The sequence below is a fragment of the Chenopodium quinoa genome, unplaced genomic scaffold (genome assembly GCF_001683475.1).
Source record: "Chenopodium quinoa cultivar QQ74 unplaced genomic scaffold, ASM168347v1, whole genome shotgun sequence".
NCBI classification, from domain to species: Eukaryota; Viridiplantae; Streptophyta; class Magnoliopsida; order Caryophyllales; family Amaranthaceae; genus Chenopodium; species Chenopodium quinoa.
In genome coordinates, this window is record NW_018744790.1 from 1458236 (window position 1) to 1477628 (window position 19393).

Genomic DNA, 19393 nt, shown 5'->3' on the forward strand with positions numbered 1-19393 from the left:
GTTGAATAAGCCTAATGTACTATTGGTTTAATAATGTTTGATATAATTTTTCAATGTTCACCACCCAAAATGTATAGCTTTGTGGTAAAACAATGAATCAAATCCATCAACACATTCACTCAACAAAACACACAAATTCATAAATCATTGGGCGGCATAAAACATTAGAAATCTTATTTATAATTAAAACACTTTGAAATGCTCAATACAAAGTTCATACACACCATCAAAACAATTTAACAGGGTTGTTAAGACGATAAACATAAAAGCTTATCTTCAGTTTAATCATGTAGTCACCTTTGCTAATTAATTTTTCCATTTGAATGGGATAATAAGATGTGAGATAAAAAATGTAATCAACCCTAGCTATAACTCATGAGTTTGATTAATGTCATTCCCTTGGAAATGATGATTGATTCATGGATGTATTAGTGAAGATGATTGCAAATTATGGATATTATTAAGGTGGTACAATGGAGATGATTTAGCTACGGAGTGAATTGTGGTTAGCTAATTGCAAAATTCATGGAAATTTCTAGTTTGGGTGTTAGACAAAATTTGTAAAGAGGAGAAAGAGGAATATGCTTAATTTCTACCAATGAGCATGTGGAGTAAATTTCCAACAATGATGGTCGATTGATTTGCAAATAATAGTTTGAAGTTAATGTAGGGTGTTAGGTACTCTAAGCGGAATTTCATGAATCTCATTCATAAGCACCTAAACAGGATCTCATGCATATACAAATAAAGGATCACATTATAGTTTAGAATTAACCTTTGAAGCGTGAATCCTCTTAGCAACCTTCTTCTCTAGCGGAGATAAAGAGCCTCAAATGCAACTCCTCTATTTGGTCCACTGGGTTGAATCAACACTCCACCAATGCTAGTTGGACGGGAAAAACCTTTCAACTTTCTTGGAGTAGAGAACCGATTTTAGAGAGAAAATATTGAGAGAAAACTTACGTTGTTTTCAGAAAACTGAATACTGTATTCTTTATTTTCCCAAATCACTAATTAATATATAATCATATTATTATTAATTAGGGTAGGGTTTTCTCTCCCCTTTCCCTCCTTGGCTGGTCACCCTAAGGCCCACTTTGGGCTTCGGGTTTCTTTATTAATCCAAACCTAATGTGTGACCTTGTAGGATCCGTTTAGGCGGGCTTCAGGTTTGTTACTTACTAACCCAAAGTTCTATAGCATTCTCTAGCAAGACGAATAGACGACCTAAATAAACGAATTACTATCTCCATAATACGATCCATGATTATATTAAGTAATTGCACTAAAGTCGAGGACACATTTCCTTCAATCTCCCACTTGTCCGAGACAAGTATGCAATATTCAAATTCCTTAAGTCTCTTAGTGTCTAATTTGATAGTATGATCACATCACTATGCTATCCATACTAGCGTTCAAATTATTTCTTGAAATCCGAGTTTGAATTGCTAAGAAAATGATCATCTTATGATCCATTTGAGCACGGCCATGCATTTTCAATTCTTACTTTTCAAGAGGCCAAGATACCCATCCTATCTAACATAGGAGGACCTATTCAATCTTGTGGAAACCAAAACTCCCACTCAACTTTTAGCAAAACCCGAGTGTTTCCTTTATAGTCCCCTTTTACGGCATGACGTTTGACAACATCAAAGTTACACTAATCATTGAATCGAGTAGTGTTCCACTCATGTCTAAGGAATCCACTAATATAGTTTGCGAAGTTTTTGGAACTTCTAAGTAGGTCTGTTCAATCATATATCGACAATACATATCCATATGATTGACTAAACATCTCCATGTTTCCATAGCCCATGAAACGGCACTATCAATCAATCTTATATGCTAATCCTTTTATTGAGTCATTTAAGTCCAAATTAACAACTCAGATTAGGAACTTAAATATTTTATGAATCCAGTTCACTTATGGGGTTTCATTCATCAAATCACGTATTTGACAAGCCCATTAAATAATTCAATAAATATATTGGACATTTTATTTAATACTAAACCAAAATTAAATAAGATAAAAAAATTTCATACCATATAAACATAAAACATCAAAATCATGTCTTTAAATTGTAACAAGTTTCTCTAAACAAAAACAATCTAAAGCCATTATAACACTTGCTTCAACCCTACAGCCCTAGCGTGACGTTCATGCTTGGGTTGAGGGAGAGGTTTAGTGAGTGGATCAGCAACATTCTCATCCGTGTGAACTTTGCAGATCTTGACATCATTCCTGTCTACAATCTCGCGAGTGAGGTAATATTTCCTCATTACATGCTTGGATTTGTCGTTTGATCTTGGTTATTTTGCTTGTGCAATAGCTCCATTATTATCACAAAACAACTCAATTCCTTCTAGAACACTAGGTACGATGCCTAGCTCTGTTAGGAACTTCTTTATCCAAACAGCTTCCTTAGCTGCTTCTACTGCCGCTAAATATTCTGATTCTGTCGTAGAGTCTGCTACAGTGCCTTGTTTTGAACTCTTCCAGCTCACTGCTCCTCCATTCAGACAAAAGATGTACCTTGATTGCGAGCAGTAATCATCTCTGTCGGTCTGGAAACTTGCATTAGTATAACCTTTAACAACCAACTCATTTACTCCTCTATAGACCAAAAACATTCCTTTAGTCCTTCTCAAGTACTTTAGGATGTTCTTAGTCGCAGTCCAGTGTGCTTCACCTGGATTTGCTTGGAATCTGCTACATAAGCTCAGAGCAAATGCAACATCTGGTCGAGTGCATATCATGGCATACATGATAGAACCTATAGCCGAGGCATAAGGTATGCTACTCATCCGCTTCAACTCATCAAGCTCCGATGGGCACTGACTCTTGCTAAGCGAAATGTCATGTGACATGGGAATGAATCCTCTCTTAGAGTTTTCCATGTTGAACCTTGCAAGAACCTTATCAATATAAGTCTCCTGGCTCAGTCCAAGCATCCTTCGAGACCTATCTCTATGGATTTTGAGTCCCAAAATGTACTCAACTTCTCCAAGGTCTTTCATGGAAAAACAACTTCTCAACCATTACTTGACTGACTCAAGCATTGGTATGTCATTTCCTATGAGTAGTATGTCATCTACATACAAAACCAAGAAGACTAAGCTACTCCCACTAAATTTCTTGTAGACACAAGATTCTTCTTCACTCTTGAGAAAACTAAACTGTTTGATTTCCTCATCAAATCGAAGATTCCAGCTCCGAGACGCTTGCTTCAATCCATAAATGGATCTCTGAAGCTTGCAAACTCTTTTGGGATTTTCTGGATCCTCAAAACCCTCAGGTTGTGTCATGTACACATCCTCCATCAAGAACCCATTCAAGAAGGCGGTTTTGACATCCATCTGCCAAATTTCATAATTGTAATGTGCAACAATAGCAAAAAGTATCCGAATTGACTTAATCTTTGCCACTGGAGAAAAGGTTTCATCATAGTCTATACCATGTATTTGTTTGAATCATTTTGCAACCAGTCTTGCTTTATAGATATAGACATTTCCATTTTTTCTGTTTTTATTTTGAACACCCACTTGCATCCAATAGGTTTGACCCCATCAGGCAAGTCGACTAGGGTCCAAACTTTGTTCTCAGACATGGAGTCCATTTCGAATTTCATGGCCTCAAGCCATTTCTCAGAGTCAAGGCTCGTCAAAGCTTGTTTGTAGGTAGTAGGTTCAGAATTTTCCAAAATCAATATTTCAGAGTCTTCTATTAACAGGAAATCAACCAACTGCTTGTTTGGGATCCTTGTTCTACTCGACCTATGTGGGGCTTGAGCATCAATAGAAATATTCTCTTCAACATCTTGAAGATTTTTGCATGAATTAGATTCAAGTGGGACGATAGGAGTTTCTCTTAATGAATTAGCTTGCTTCGACACTTGACCTGTCATAGCAGAGTCATGCGCCCTCGCCTCTGACGTGGTTTGATCCACATCCATTTGTTGATCATCTCGAATATCTTCGAGAACTATTTTACTCCCACTTGTCTTTCTGGAAATAAACTCCTTTTCAAGAAAGACACCATCACGAGCAACAAACACTTTGTTCTGTTGACGGTTATAGAAGTAGTAACCCCTTGTCTCCTTTAGGTATCCCACACAGAGACATTTATCTGATTTGGGTGCAAGTTTGTCTGACAGTGAAGTTTTACATAGACCTCACAACCCCAGATTTTAAGAAAAGATAAGTTTGGAACTTTTCCATTCCACATCTCATATGAAGTCTTTTCTACAGCCTTTGACGGGCTTCTATTTAGTGTGTGTGCAGTTGTTTCTAGAGCATATCCCCAAAAATAAATTGGAAGATCAGCAAGACTCATCATTGATCGAACCATATCTAGTAAAGTTCGATTCCTCCTTTCAGACACACCGTTTAACTGTGGCGTCTCTGGCGTAGTCAACTGTGAAACTATTCCACAATCCTTTAGATGATTATCGAATTCTTGGGTCAAATATTTGCCACCACGATCGGATCGTAATGATTTTATTGTTTTACCAAGTTGATTTTGTACTTCATTTTGGAATTCTTTGAACTTTTCAAATGATTCCGACTTATGCTTCATTAAGTAGATTTACCCATATCAACTTAAATCATCAGTAAAAGTAATGAAGTAACTAAACCCACCTCTTGCCTTTGAACTCATAGGCCCACAAACATCTGTATGTATGAGTGCCAAGAGGTCATTGGCTCTTTCACCCTTTCGAGTAAAAGGTGACTTTGTCATTTTCCCCAATAAGCATGATTCACATACATCAAATGATTCATAATCGAATGATGTAAGGATTCCATCCTTTTATAACTTTTGGATGCGCTTTTGGTTTATATGATCCATCCGGCAATGCATAGATATGTTGGGTTTAAATCATTCGACTTTTGTTTCTTGCTATTTATGTTATAGACTTGTACTGTTGTAATACCCCGTATTTTCATACGTATTTTCCTAATTAATTATTATTTTCTAAAAAGGGTATTTTAGTAATTCAATTTACTATTTAAATCTTGGAGCCAAAATGATATTTGAATTTTGGCGCCAAAAGTATTTTGAAAACTAATCATTATTTTGGATAAGATTTATTATCCATTTATCCTATTTTAAAAACCGGATTATTTATATATTTCGGATATTTTAATTAAGGAAAAAGCTATATTTTTTATTATTTTAATAGATCCAAAAATCCCAATTAATTAGCTTATAATTTCAGATTTTCCTACGTGAAAATCTGATTTTTATTAGTTAAATTATTTGGTGAATATTTGGTATTTTATTATTTAATTATTTATTACAATAAATATTATTTACACAATTATTTTTAATTCCTTTAAACTAGAAAAATATGTTCCTAAATACTAAATAGGAAGGCCAAAAATATAAGCTTAGGAAAGCTAAATAATTTCGGCCATCCCATAAAGATTTTGGGAAAATATTTTGGTAATTTGTATTTTTATTATCTCCCTTAAATCTCCTAGTTTCCATAATTCTAATTCTCCATCTTTTTGATATCCAATTATTATATTTTCTTGCCATTCATTCTTCTTAATTATTCCCCAAGCAATTCCAATTTCCTTAACATTTTTCATAACATACATACCTTCCATATTCAATTATACACAATCCCTTCAAATATCAAAACTTTCCTTAAATCTTTGCTCACTTCCCCAAGTAATCTCTTAAACCCTAATTACCATAATTCTTCCTACATTTTTCTACCATAATTCATGCTCATACTATCCTATAAATACCCCTTCATACCTCTCACATTCTTCACACCAATTCTCTTCTTTTCTTCTCCTCAATTTTACACAAATCATCCCGTTCATCTTTGAAGTCAATTTTCGGGAACTTCTGGTCATTTTTTGGTGTAGTAACGTTTCACAAAACATTGTTACTCTCGAAAAATCCTTGAGGTTAGGCTCAAGAATCACCCAATTTGGAGCTAAATCGAAGGAGTTATAGCCTCTGAAAGTTCTGCCTTTTATTTCCTACGCAAATCCAATTCTTTTCTTCTCCTTTTCTTTTATTCAATTATTATTATTATTATTATGGGAGATTAATATAAAATTATTATGAGTAGTTTTAATTATATAAAATCAGATTTTAATAATGTTCATGTTGAATTAATTTAAGAGGTTCATGTACATTTAGTTGGGAGGGTTTAATTTAATTATTTGTGATTATTTGTTAACCTTATATTGATTAAGGTTATATTTACTTGTAGAGTATTTTTGATCAAGCTACTTGAGAGTTCTTTTGAAGTGTTGTTGGCTAAGTGAAGATCAAGGTACGTTAGGTGGCTAGATACCTTGAAAGTGATCGATTTGAATAACATGTTTGAATGATTTTATGATGAATTGAATTAAATTGAATTGAATTATGGTTTATGAAATAAAAGTATGTTTAAAAGATTGGTTTTAATAATTAAATTGGAGTATTGATTTTTATAATATGTTTTGATTAATTAATTTATTATTTATGTTTAAAAAGGATTGATTTTAAAAGCATGTTGAATTTATTAAAAGAAGTTTGAATTATTATTATTATTAAAGGTTGAATTATTGGATTTAAAAGAGGATTTATTGAATCATGGATTTATTATTATTTATGCTTTATAAGCATGTTGGTAATCCCACTATGCGGATTTGGTTTATTGATAAGGCCTTGGACTTTGTATGACCGGGTCTTTCCTCAAGAATAGCCTTGTAACATAAGGAGACTAGCTTGGGGGGTGTGCACACTTGGAAGAGGAATTGATTTTAATATGAGGAATTGGTTTTAAAATAATTGGATTTGGTTTTATTGATTATTGATAATGGAATTATTGAGAATTGGTTTTAAACCATGAGTTTGGAATTATTGGATTATTTATTGGAAATTGGTTTTAAAGCATGTTTGCGAATAAATTGAGTTTAATTATCTTGCACTTATCGTACTTAGCATATTTTGCTAACTCGTACTTCTTATTTGTTTTGGTTCGCCCTGTTTATCGTAATGGTAAGCAGTGTTGCTTATTTTCAGGTTGGAGTCAATAAATGATGGATTGAAGTCTCGGGATTGGTTTTCACTAAATTAGGAATTTGGTCTTGTATCTATTTGGAGTACTCATAACATTGGTTACTATTATGGTTATTATTAATAAAGAAGAGTATTGAAGTTTCCGCTGCAAAGTATTGTTATTTTTAGTAAGTTGAGTAGCCTTGCGTAATCACGCGGCGGTAATACGCCTAAGTCTATCTCTACGGTATAACTATACGTATTATACTAGTATTTTCGTAGAGGGAGATTTGGGGGTGTTAAAACCGTCCTATCAAGTACATATATAAACCATTAATCAATTTTGCACTAGCATAGAACATGTTATTATAAGAAATGGAACAACATTTGTTCTTAATCTCAAAACAAAAACCTTCATTATCCAAAACAGAAATGGAAATAATGTTATTAGTAATTAACGGAACGAAATAACAATTATTAAGTTCTAAAATTAATCCAGATGGTAAATGTAAACTATAACTTCCGACGGCAAGTGCAGCAACTCTTGCTCCATTTCTGACGCAAAGCTCCACCTCGCCTTTTGCTAGTTTTCTACTTCTTTTTAGTCCCTGCACATCATTAACTATGTGAGAACCACAGCCGGTATCAAATACCCATAAAGAAGTAGAAGTCAAATTAACTTCTATAACATAAATACCTGGTAACTCCTTACCGCTCTCTATGTTAGCCATAATATCTTTTTTGATATAATCTCCATTCTGTTCAATCTGTTCAAGTAACTCAAACAGCTTAGTCAAGGAATCATTACTGTCCAGCACAAGTCTGTCCTTATCGAAACCATCGTGGAGAGAGTGTAACATGACGTCATGGGAGATAGCCTCACCAAGTGGTGCTCCCAACAAGTCCAAGCGTTCAAATAATCGCATCATCGTTCGCAAATGGGCTTTCAGTGATCCACCTAGAGCGAGTTTGGCATTAAGTAGCTGAGCGCGAGTATTATAAGAATCAACTCTGAAGCCTATTCTCCATGGGTTGTTGATCCTCGCAATCGAATTAACGATATCAACAACATTTTCATCTTGGCTACCATTCTTATAAGTTCTAACCTTTCCTCTACAAATGTCACAAAGGTGCTTAAGCAACATGTAGGGTTCATAACTTACAAATCTCGCACTCCAACTACTTGGAATCGAGTTTAGCATGAGCTTAAGAACGATCTTAGCGTCCGAACATATTTCGAAAACAGCTCAGCAGTCATGTCTTTGTCATGTTCACTAGAGTAAGGACGATCCAAAGGATATTCCATATTGCGATACCTTAGAACAGTTCTTAGGTTCCTTTCCCAATCAAGAAAATTTCCCAAATTCAATTTATGTCCAACTTGCTTGGAATATAAGAGTTGTTGTTGTTGTTGTTGTTAGACATGATATCTACAGACAGAAAAAGGCAAAGTTCAATTTTATGTTTATAAAAGTACCTTAAAAAATGCAATGGTTTCTAGGTTACTTAGCACTCTATTCAATTTTAATGTCCCAATTTGAATAAGTGATTCCAAGATCCTATCAACATGCAACGTTAAGCAGACGGAGGCCTTTTATTTAAAATTATATTTTCAAGGTAAGTAAACTCTTTACTAATTACAACATTTGTAATTCTTGGTTAGACAGAAAAACATCTCATGCTTAACTGTCCCTTTGCTTCAAAATCCAAAACGCTTTTGATGATTTTGTTGAGGTTAACCAAATTAAGTGTGCAAAATTCGCAATTTCACCTCACCTCCCAAAATTAATAACAATACCCTGCGGAGGCATGACCTATTACTATTAATTAAGGGTTAATAAGTACTTTATATTTGGAAAAGCAAACCTCAATATTAGCAGGACCTAAGTTTATTATGTCGTTATTAATTAGTGAACTCTAGCGCATTGATAACATACATACAATAAACTTATAAGCATTTTAAGAATAATAATAAAATGCAAAATTAAATATGAGCTAGTATGGCCCCTAATCCTAAGAACTAAGCTTGAATAGGCACCTCCTTGGACTCTTCATGGATCTCCATCCACCTTCGTCATGGGCCTTCTCATTTGGGCTCTTCTTTGGATTAATTAAGGATTTAAATAATTAAACTGATTCCTAATTAAATAAATTACAAAAATACTTAACGATACGCAGATCGTATTTAAATTACAAAAATACATAACGATACACATATCGTATTTATAATTTAAATCAGGGCCATACTAGTCATTTATAGCAATAATATATCATATATATATATATATGTATGTATAAATTTCCATATAATAATATCACATATTATACTTGTCAATAATCAAAATATCAAATATTCTTAATTATGTCAAAAGGATAAATCAATTAATTAGGAAATCCTAGAATATAAATCATATTTAATAAACTGAAATCCTAACCACCTAAAAAGATTTTATCCTAAAAATAAGCTAACCAACTAATTTTAATTAGATAAAAAATCAAATTATGTAATTATCTTATAATCAAGTTAAAACAACCTTAATTGGAATTGCTCAAAATCCTCCTAAAATTAGTTTTTCAATATTATCCAAAAATGTTTTATTATTTTTTTTTTGTTTTTTAAAAACTAAAAACAGGGGCTGCGTGACTAAGCACGCTGCCCAGCCACGTCACAGCTATCGCAGCAACCAGTCCGGAGCCCAGCCACCGCAGCAGCTGGCCGCCGCAGCCAGGCAGTCGCCCAGCCACAGCAGCGCTGGCTGGCGCACCAGGCAGCAGCCCAGCACACCAACCAGCCAGAACAGAGCTGCCCTTCCCCTTACCGTCGTGCCTGCTGACCTCCGCCCTTGATGACCACCAGAGCAGCCACCGTGGCCCACCATTAGGTGGTTCTGCCACCCAGCCGTGGCTGCTCCCCTTCAAACTATCAATTTCATTTTTTTTGAGTTAAATTAAGTTTTACAACTTTTGCAAAATTAATTTGGTGATCTAATTACAACTAAACACAAACTCCTTTATGCATAATTTCAGAAAAATTAATCAAAATCTCCATTTTAATTAATTTAGGGCTTTTCGTATAAAATAATTTCCAATTCATATAAAACAAATTTTACATGAATTAATTAATCATATCTAAACCAATTTTAAATAGGAAAAATAGATTAAATTATATGAATCAACAATTAAAAAACGAAAAATTAGGGTTCATAACCATCAAAATTCGAAATTTAATTAGGTGCTTTAGGGTTCTTATATTAAAAAAAATTAGGTTTAGAGGCTATTTGAGCAATTAAATTCACAATTTAATCAATTCCAATCAATTAAAATCATATTTTAATAAGGTTATTTAATCCATAATTCAGTTCCTCCCCTTAATCGAATTAAAATTAGCCTAATTACACATCAAAATAATCATATTATTGTGACCGGTAAATTATATGCAAGGGGCTAACTGATACCACTGAAGGGTGTTAGGTACTCTAAGAGGAATTTCATGAATCTTATTCATAAGCACCTAAACAGGATCTCATGCATATACAAATAAAGGATCACATAATAGTTTAGAATTAACCTTTGAAGCGTGAATCCTCTTAGCAACCTTCTTCTCTAGCGCAGATAAAGAGCCTCAAATGCAACTCCTCTATTTGGTCCACCGGGTTGAATCAACACTTCACCAATGCTAGTTGGACGGGAAAAACCTTTCAACTTTCTTGGAGTAGAGAACCGATTTTAGAGAGAAAATATTGAGAGAAAACTTACGTTGTTTTCAGAAAACTGAATACTGTATTCTTTATTTTCCCAAATCACTAATTAATATATAATCATATTATTATTAATTAGGTTAGGGTTTTCTCTCCCTTTCCCTCCTTGGCCGGTCACCCTAAGGCCCACTTTGGGCTCCGGGTTTCTTTATTGATCCAAACCTAATGTGTGACCTTGTAGGATCCGTTTAGGCGGGCTTCGAGTTTGTTACTTACTAACCCAAAGTTCTATAGCATTCTCTAGCAAGACGAATAGACGACCCAAATAAACGAATTACTATCTCCATAATACGATCCATGATTATATTAAGTAATTGCACTAAAGTCGAGGACACATTTCCTTCATTTAGGACTTAGGAGTGACATACCTTTGTAGAGGAATATAATAAGGAAGATACGTCATAAATTCTTGTTGGCAAATCATACCACATTCAATGTTCTCATATTGGTAAGAAAAGGGGATAAAGAAAATAAGAAAGATATAAATAATTTCCATGTATAGTCTCAATTCAATGTTTATGATTACTTTTATGGATTAAGAAAATAAAAATTAAGGAATGATAGAATATTAAAAAAATTAGTAGTAATAATAAGTTACTCTGTAAAATTGAATTATTAGGGATGTAATTACCTAATAATTATTTTAGTATATACCCAAAAATTTGGGGTATTACACATTGCTCTTTGAAGAATATAAGAGGGTAGTAAGAAATCATAAACATGATCACATAATCCATACTAACTAAAAGTGCATATCAAGGTAGTTAGCTACTTAGCTATACACAATCACGTAGTCTCAAAACACTCACACACACACACACAAAAAAAAAAAAGGATAAACAATCATGTTGTCATGCTGGGACTAAATAGTATGGGTGACATTGTTGCTAGTGTCCTTGTGTTTGTGTATGTGTATGTCCAATAGACGTGCAAACTATTTTTTTTTAAAGGTTTTAACACATTATCAAACAAGTGCAATTGGATAATTATCCATTTTAATTTATCTTAAGTAAATCATATGAAATCAAACTAAATTGATAAATAAAAAGGTGCAATTGGACGATTATCACTTTATCATAAGTAAGTCATACGAAATCAAACTAAATTGATAAAAGTGAACCCCCCAAAGAACCCACAAAATTCAAAATTAGCTTCACCTAGTTGTCCATAAACACTTTATGCATATAAGACATACTCAAAATTGGATTTTAGGCGTTTGAGTGAGCATATGTTGGAACGTTTTGATTGAGGAAGAAATGAGATACATGCTTTTGGTGTGGTAGCTACTTGAATCAATCGCAAAATATGGCCAAGTGTTCATGACATGTTTATATAAAAGTTTGCAAATTTTGACTTGTGAATTGTTGGAATAAGTTGTACTGTTAGAATTTTCTAGATGATTTGCTAATTGTTCATGTAATTTTGAATGAGTTTGAATGAATCTAAATGGCATGTTAGATGAAATTGGAGTTACAAGGTGGTTATGGACAATATATTCTATGGCCTGGACTTAAGGAATTCGGACTAATGAATTGAACTTACAAAATTGATTAAGTAATTGGCCAAATTAAGAAATCGACAAGTTAATTAACTTGAGTTAATTTTAAGAAGAGACTTTTAAATCAACATATTGATTCAATTAAGGGAATACATCATTCGAACTCTCTAAAGATAAATATAAACTTTTTGATGATTTGTACGAAGTAGTAGTTTTTATACGTACAAGTTAAGAGATACACGCTACGTGTGTACAATATAAAAAATTAGATGGAAAAAAAATAACAAAGTGGTTTTATATTTTATGGGGAGTGAGAACAGTTGAATATGTAAATTTATGTGGAAGAAAGGGAGCGGTTATTATTGGGTAGTTATGATAGGATTTTTTGTTTTTTTGTTTTTTTGGTTTTTTTTGGTAATTTTGCAACTTGAGAAGGGTAATTTGGGGATAGTGAAATTTATCACCTAAAAGGCCCTTTCACTTTTCATATAGGATATTAAAAAAGTGATAAGTAAATTCTAAAGTGTAAAAATAAAGAGATAATGGATTTTTGTTTAAGAGGTTAAAATGTGAACTAATTATCGATGAGGAGTTTTGATTAAAAATCAGTTGGGTTAAATAAAATGAAAAAAAAATAAATACATTTTGACGAATAATGGATAGAAGCGGCGATTTATAAAAGAAAAAAACAATTGTATTTGAAAAGTCAAATTCAAACGGATTTGAATTTCCCAAATCCAATCTGGTCTAATCCATAACCTTAATAGTTTGGAAATTTGGGTTTGGTTAGAGGTGATCAACATTGGCCCGACCCGAAAATAGGGCGAATTTTTCCCTAGACTCTAATATATGCAGCTTCCCCTACACCCCCCTTTCTATACTACGTCGTTTTATCTAGTAGCACTTTTTGTATTATTTTTTTTTTCCTTTCCTTCTTTGCTTTCAATTCAAACAAGAATATTAACATTTTTACAAACCTCATTTGCTTCATTTTCTCTCTCTTCTTTTTCACTGATATCATTTTCTCTCTCTTGTTTTTTCTTTTTATTATAGTTTTTTAAATTTCTCTCTCTTCTTTCATGGAGATCAATGTAAATAATTCGTACTTTTAATGATAATCAGTCAATCGATTTTGATAATGCTTTGTTTTATGATTGTAATTGTATGATTATAATGTTTTGATTTCATAGTTTTTGTTGTATTGATTTTAATTTTGATAATGCTCTGGTTTTGGTATTATTGTTGTTGTTATAAGTTGATTAATAATTTAGGTTGTATTGTTCTTCTAATTCGATTGTTTTTTTTTGTTTTTGTATTTTTTTTATTGTAATGTTATTATTTGAATGTTGTTTTTTTTATAGACTTCATTTTCTCTCTCATTTCTTTCACCAATTTCATTTTCTCTCTCCTCTTTTTCACCAATTTCATTTTCTCTCTCCTGGTTTTTTTTTTTTGATTTATTGTTTTTCAATTTTCTCTCTCTTCTTTCATGGAGATCAATATAAGTAATTCTTACTTTTAATGATAATTAGTCAATTGTTTTGATAATGCTTTGTTTTACAATTGTAATTGGATGATTATAATGATCTGATTTCATAGTTTTTGTTGTATTGGCTTTAATTTTGATAATGCTTTGGTTTTGTTATTGTTGTTATTAGTTGATTAATAATTTAGTTTGTATTGTTCATCTAATTTGGGGTTTTTTTTTGTATTTTTGATTGTTGTTTATTCCAGTTTTGTGCGCTTCGTATGAGTATATATTGTTGTTTTAATTTTGCTATTCGATTATTTTTACCAGTTTTGTGCGTCGTAAAAAAATAATCTTAGTTAAAATAATGATCACTTCTGTAACAGTAAATGTTCATTTATATTTAATGTATTTTGTATGTATTAAAATACTTGTATATGTTTATTGTAGTTGTATTTGAATACTTATGTTGTACATGTGAATTTCAATTATTTTCATTGTTTTATAAATGCTCATATACATTTTAACTAGTGAATATATTTTATATTTGTTCTGTTGTAATATTGTTCATTTATGTAATTATAAATGTTCATTTATATATATACTTGTGTTTATGGAATTATATGTTGTACATGTGACTTTTTTTTAATGATTATCACTATTTTGTAGTTTTAGAAATAATGTTCAGTTATATGACGATAGATGATCATTTATGTTTTACATTTGGTAATTCAACTGTAATTGACCAAATGCATCATTATAATTGAACATTATTGCTAATGTAATTTATTACATGTTACATTATTGCAGTGGGAAAAAAGGATATTATTATTTTTGAAGAAGCAAGTAAGTCTGAGTTAGTGGGGAACGAAACAATTTAAAACTGCTGATGAAGTTTATGAAATGTGTTCAAATTCCAATTATATGGTCAAGCAAATAATCAAGTTGCTACTAGTGTTCAAAAGATCGAGTGCTCAACTTCCTCCCATTATCTTCCAAAAATGTAAAAATTCCTATAAATGCTCAAATGGCTCTAATATTTATAAGAATATCTTTAACCTTTTGTTATTAGGATCTTGCTAACGAGCGCCTCGGGGTGTTAGATAAGGTTAAATTATATTGGTTGAAATAGTATTAAGTTAGGAATTCATGACAAAATCATGCGTCGTTCGGTGCAATTAATGTTAATTTTACTCTAATATTTGCACTTTAATTCTCTTATCTAACGCCTCGAGGGCGCTCATTAGCTTTTGCCTTGTTATTAAGTACTATTCTTCTTATTGAATATTAATTTTTTTTAAAATCTTCTATAAGTGAATATTTTAGTATTTGTAACTGAGCATTTAGTTTTTAAAAATGATCATTAAGTTTTTGTAAAGAATCATTTAGCTTTTGTGAATGATCAAAATTGATTAACATAATACTTTACATAAAATCCGCAATTTTCATATAAAATTGTAAGAATTATTCTATAAACAAATAATATCTACTCCGTATCAAACTTTAAACGTATAAAATTAAATAGTAAATCACATAGAGTAATTCTGTTAACAAATAATATCTACGAAGTATAAGTTTTATCAACCAGCTATGGACATATATCTATCTATAAGTGAACATATTATATTATGCCTTTGCAAATCTTCTTGATGTTATTCTATTATTCTTAGACTCATGGTTTTTCTTCAGTAGCATTAGTTGAGCAGTGTATTGCAATTTGCATCCCCAACCTTGTGATTTAGCCTACATGTTAATGAAAATGAATTGTTATTAAAATAAACAGTACATTAAGTGTTATATAATTGAACATTATGTGCTACAAAATTGAACACTAAATACTATAACTTGTTTATTAAATTTTACTTAAAATGTTAGCTTTAAAGGCACAAACATTATGTGCTACAAAATTGAACACTAAATATTATTTTGCCAAATCGTTTATTTTTATCACATTGGTGTATCGTTTAAAAATACTTTTAGTAAAAAAAATGATCACTTGTGTAATAGTAAATGTTCATTTATGTTTAATGTATGTTTCTGTAGTAAACTATAGGTTTATTGTAGTCGTATACGAAAATATATGTTGTACATGTAAATTTGAATGATTTTCATTCTTTTAAAGATGCTCATGTAAATTTTAACTAGTGAACATATTTTAATATTTATTCCCTCAAAAAAAATAGTTTAACATTTGTTATTCTGTTTTGTTGTAATAATGTCCAATTATGCAATTATACATGTTCATTTATATATACACTTGTGTTTATGGAATTATAAGTTGTACATGCAACTTTTAATGATTATCACTGTTTTGTAGTTTCATTAATAATGTTCAGTTATGTAACTATAGATGATCATATATATTTTTACATATGGTAATTTTACTGTAACTTATCAAATGCATTATTGTAATTGACCATTATTGCTACTGTATTTGTTCATTTATTACATTTTTAATTATTGCAGTGGGAATAGAGGATGCTGTTATTTTTGAAGAAGCAAGTCACTTTGATTTTCGGAGGAAACAATTTCCTTCGGTAGATGATGCTTATGAAATATATAATGAGTATGCTTTTATGAAAGGTTTGGGATCAGAGTTAGGAGGAGTAAGAGGCGTAAGGATGGCTCATTTTTTATGAAAGGATTTATTTGTTCTAATAAGGGGTTATAAAGATAATAAGTGTAGAAATATTAGATCCTATGAGTGACTTGATACAAGAACTGAATGTTTAACTTTTGTACAGTTTCCTATTGATCATTAAGGTGTGTTTATGAACATATTCTAATATAGTTAGTGAATGATGGTTCAAAGTCGTAAAAAAATATTAGTATTATATATATACTATTTAAATGTTTGCTTTTGAACGATGTGATTTGTAATAATACTTTGGGAAACAAAAAGTTTATATTCTTCTTATTAAAATCAAATAGAAATTGTATATCACCAAAAATTAAACTATTGAATATTAAATATACAATTCAATTCTACACATATTGATGTTGCGCGAATCCATGCATTCTTGATTTCCTTATTTTTGTCGTCTGATCTTTCTTTTTTTTCCTTGCTAAATATCCACGATTCTTTGTTTAACTAATCGACAAAAACAAGATTTTTTTAGTTAGATTTGAGCAAGAATAAGTGTTGAAATGAACCAATTTTCATATGAATATGAAAATATAACAATTGAAATGATCGATATGGAAATGAACATATATTAATATATAAATGAACATATATATTTGTAGAATTGATCATCTATTAATATGGAATGAACAACTATTAATACAATAATGAACATATTTACATAATTGAATATGAAAATGTACATCTATTAATATATAAATGAATATGCATTAGTTTAAAAATGCCTATGAAAGATATCAATCGATGAACATGAAATATATACGTAAATAACACTTGAAGCTATCAATATGTGATTTATCATACATCCATCTGAAAAAAGATATATGTTGAAACTCAAAATTTAACCGAGCATGAAATACTTGAAGAAGATGACCAAAATATAAATATTTATCAAAATTCTAGTAATCGTATATTAATATGTGAAAACCATATACTTTTATGCGATTGAACATCTACCAAAATACAACCGAATATTCATCTAAAATCACTTTCCACTCCAAACTATGAAAAAGAATTAACATTAATACAATGACTATGTTGTGATATATAAATGTAGTAATATATTTATATTAATCATCTATTAACATGTGAATGATTGTATACTAGTATATAAATGAACATTTATTGAAACGGAAATGAACATTCAGTAAAAAAGAAACGCTACAAACTAATTCAATTAATGTTTACTTTTCTCCAGATTCTTTGATGTTCTTCTCTGAAACTATTTCCTTCAACTGCCCAAAAAAAAAGAGAGAATACTTCATAGTTCATACCCAAAAATGAAAAGCTACTTGTTCAGATTACTAGTTTTTAAATGAAAATTAGTAAAAATTACTAAAATGCAATAGTTCATAATCTTTTTCTATGTTTTATACTTCGATGATGATCCTGTAACACAATTGCAACAAAAAATTACTAAAACTAGGGTTCGTTTATATTCTTTTTTGAACTAAATATGAACAAAATCACTTACTCCTTTGAATTTCGACCTTGATTAGTTGAATTATGTAGTAACTGAACAATATTTTTTGATAATTTGTCACAAATTTATAGAAATTTCATATTTGAAAATGCAAAAAATAGATGTAGAGAGAGAAAATGTAGAAAATGGGTGAGGAGAGAGAAAGTGAAATGATAATGGTTTTTTTTTTCTTATGTATATATGGGGTGGGGGAAATAGTACGGATATTACTATGTAGTTACTGTAAAAGTGAGTATTTGGGGAAGGGGTGTTAAACGATGAGTTTAGGGAGGGGTGTAGGCTAAGATGCCTAGACTAGAGTCTAGCCATATACAATCCGGTTTGCACAAGCATAAAAACGCAATTTTAGTTAAAAAGCCCGAAAAACCCGAAAAGCCCATTATGGCCCAAAAAGCCCGCTACTTTTTTACGGGTTTGGGCACGAAAAATTGTGTTAAGGCCGGACCCGATTCATTTTATTTTGAGCCAAATAACCATTCGTAATGATGCAATTAAAGAATACTCAGTAAAAAATATGTCTTGCGGATGATTAAAAAAAGTTTTAGTCGGGTTAGCTTATTGGGCTTTCTATGTTACTAAGTTTAATTAGTTGACAAAAAAAAATTTAGACACATATAAAAATTTTATTTTGTTCAATTTTATTTCGATTTAATTCAATCAGGTTTTTAAAAATACCCGATGTGTTATACCAATTTGTTTGGATTGAAAGTCGATTTGAGTTTAATAATATCATTTTTGGAAAATGAATGTTACTTTAAATAAATAATTTTAAAGTAGAATTATTTGAATTTGCAACATTGAGTTAATAATGGTTTTTTTTTTTTGAAACAAAGTTAATACGGAGTAATGGTTTTGATAATATTCAAGGCAAAAACTAAGAAAACCGGAAAATGGCATATTAAAGTCCACGTCATCGATCCACAAGCCTCAATCCGTATATCTTACTCTAAGCTACTCTTCACCCTTGGATAAATATCAAGATCGACGGTTCTGATAAGATTCTGCCTTTCTCACAATTTCCCACGTTGTATAAAATCAACCTTTCAATTTCCACATTTCAAAATTTGAAAAACCATGGCGCAACCTGAAACCGTTCTCCAGCCTTCTCCTCCTCGATCCTCTTCCGGATCTCCCCCCTCCGAGTACTCCGCCATCACTCCGCCACCGTCCCCTACTCATTCAACACCCCCTGCTCTTGTCCTTCCCGAAACCGAACCACCCTCCCCTACCACCGACAACCTTCGGCAACTCATCATCACTCGGAGAGCCATCTCAACATATGAGGATCAGGTGATGAATGAGGAGGTAACTGAGGAGCAGAAGGCTCATCTGGAGAGTATGAGGAAGAATGAAGAAGAGTTGTTGAGTTTATTGTGAGAGCTTCAAAAACATAACCGTTACTTGCTGGGCAGAGTATCAAGAGTTCCTGACGATTCCAGGCAATCAGAAGGTTTCGGTCCACTGGACTACTCCTGCAAAATATGTGAAGTGGATCAAAGCTGGGTCCCGTGGTGTGCGAATTACGTACTTGGAGGAACA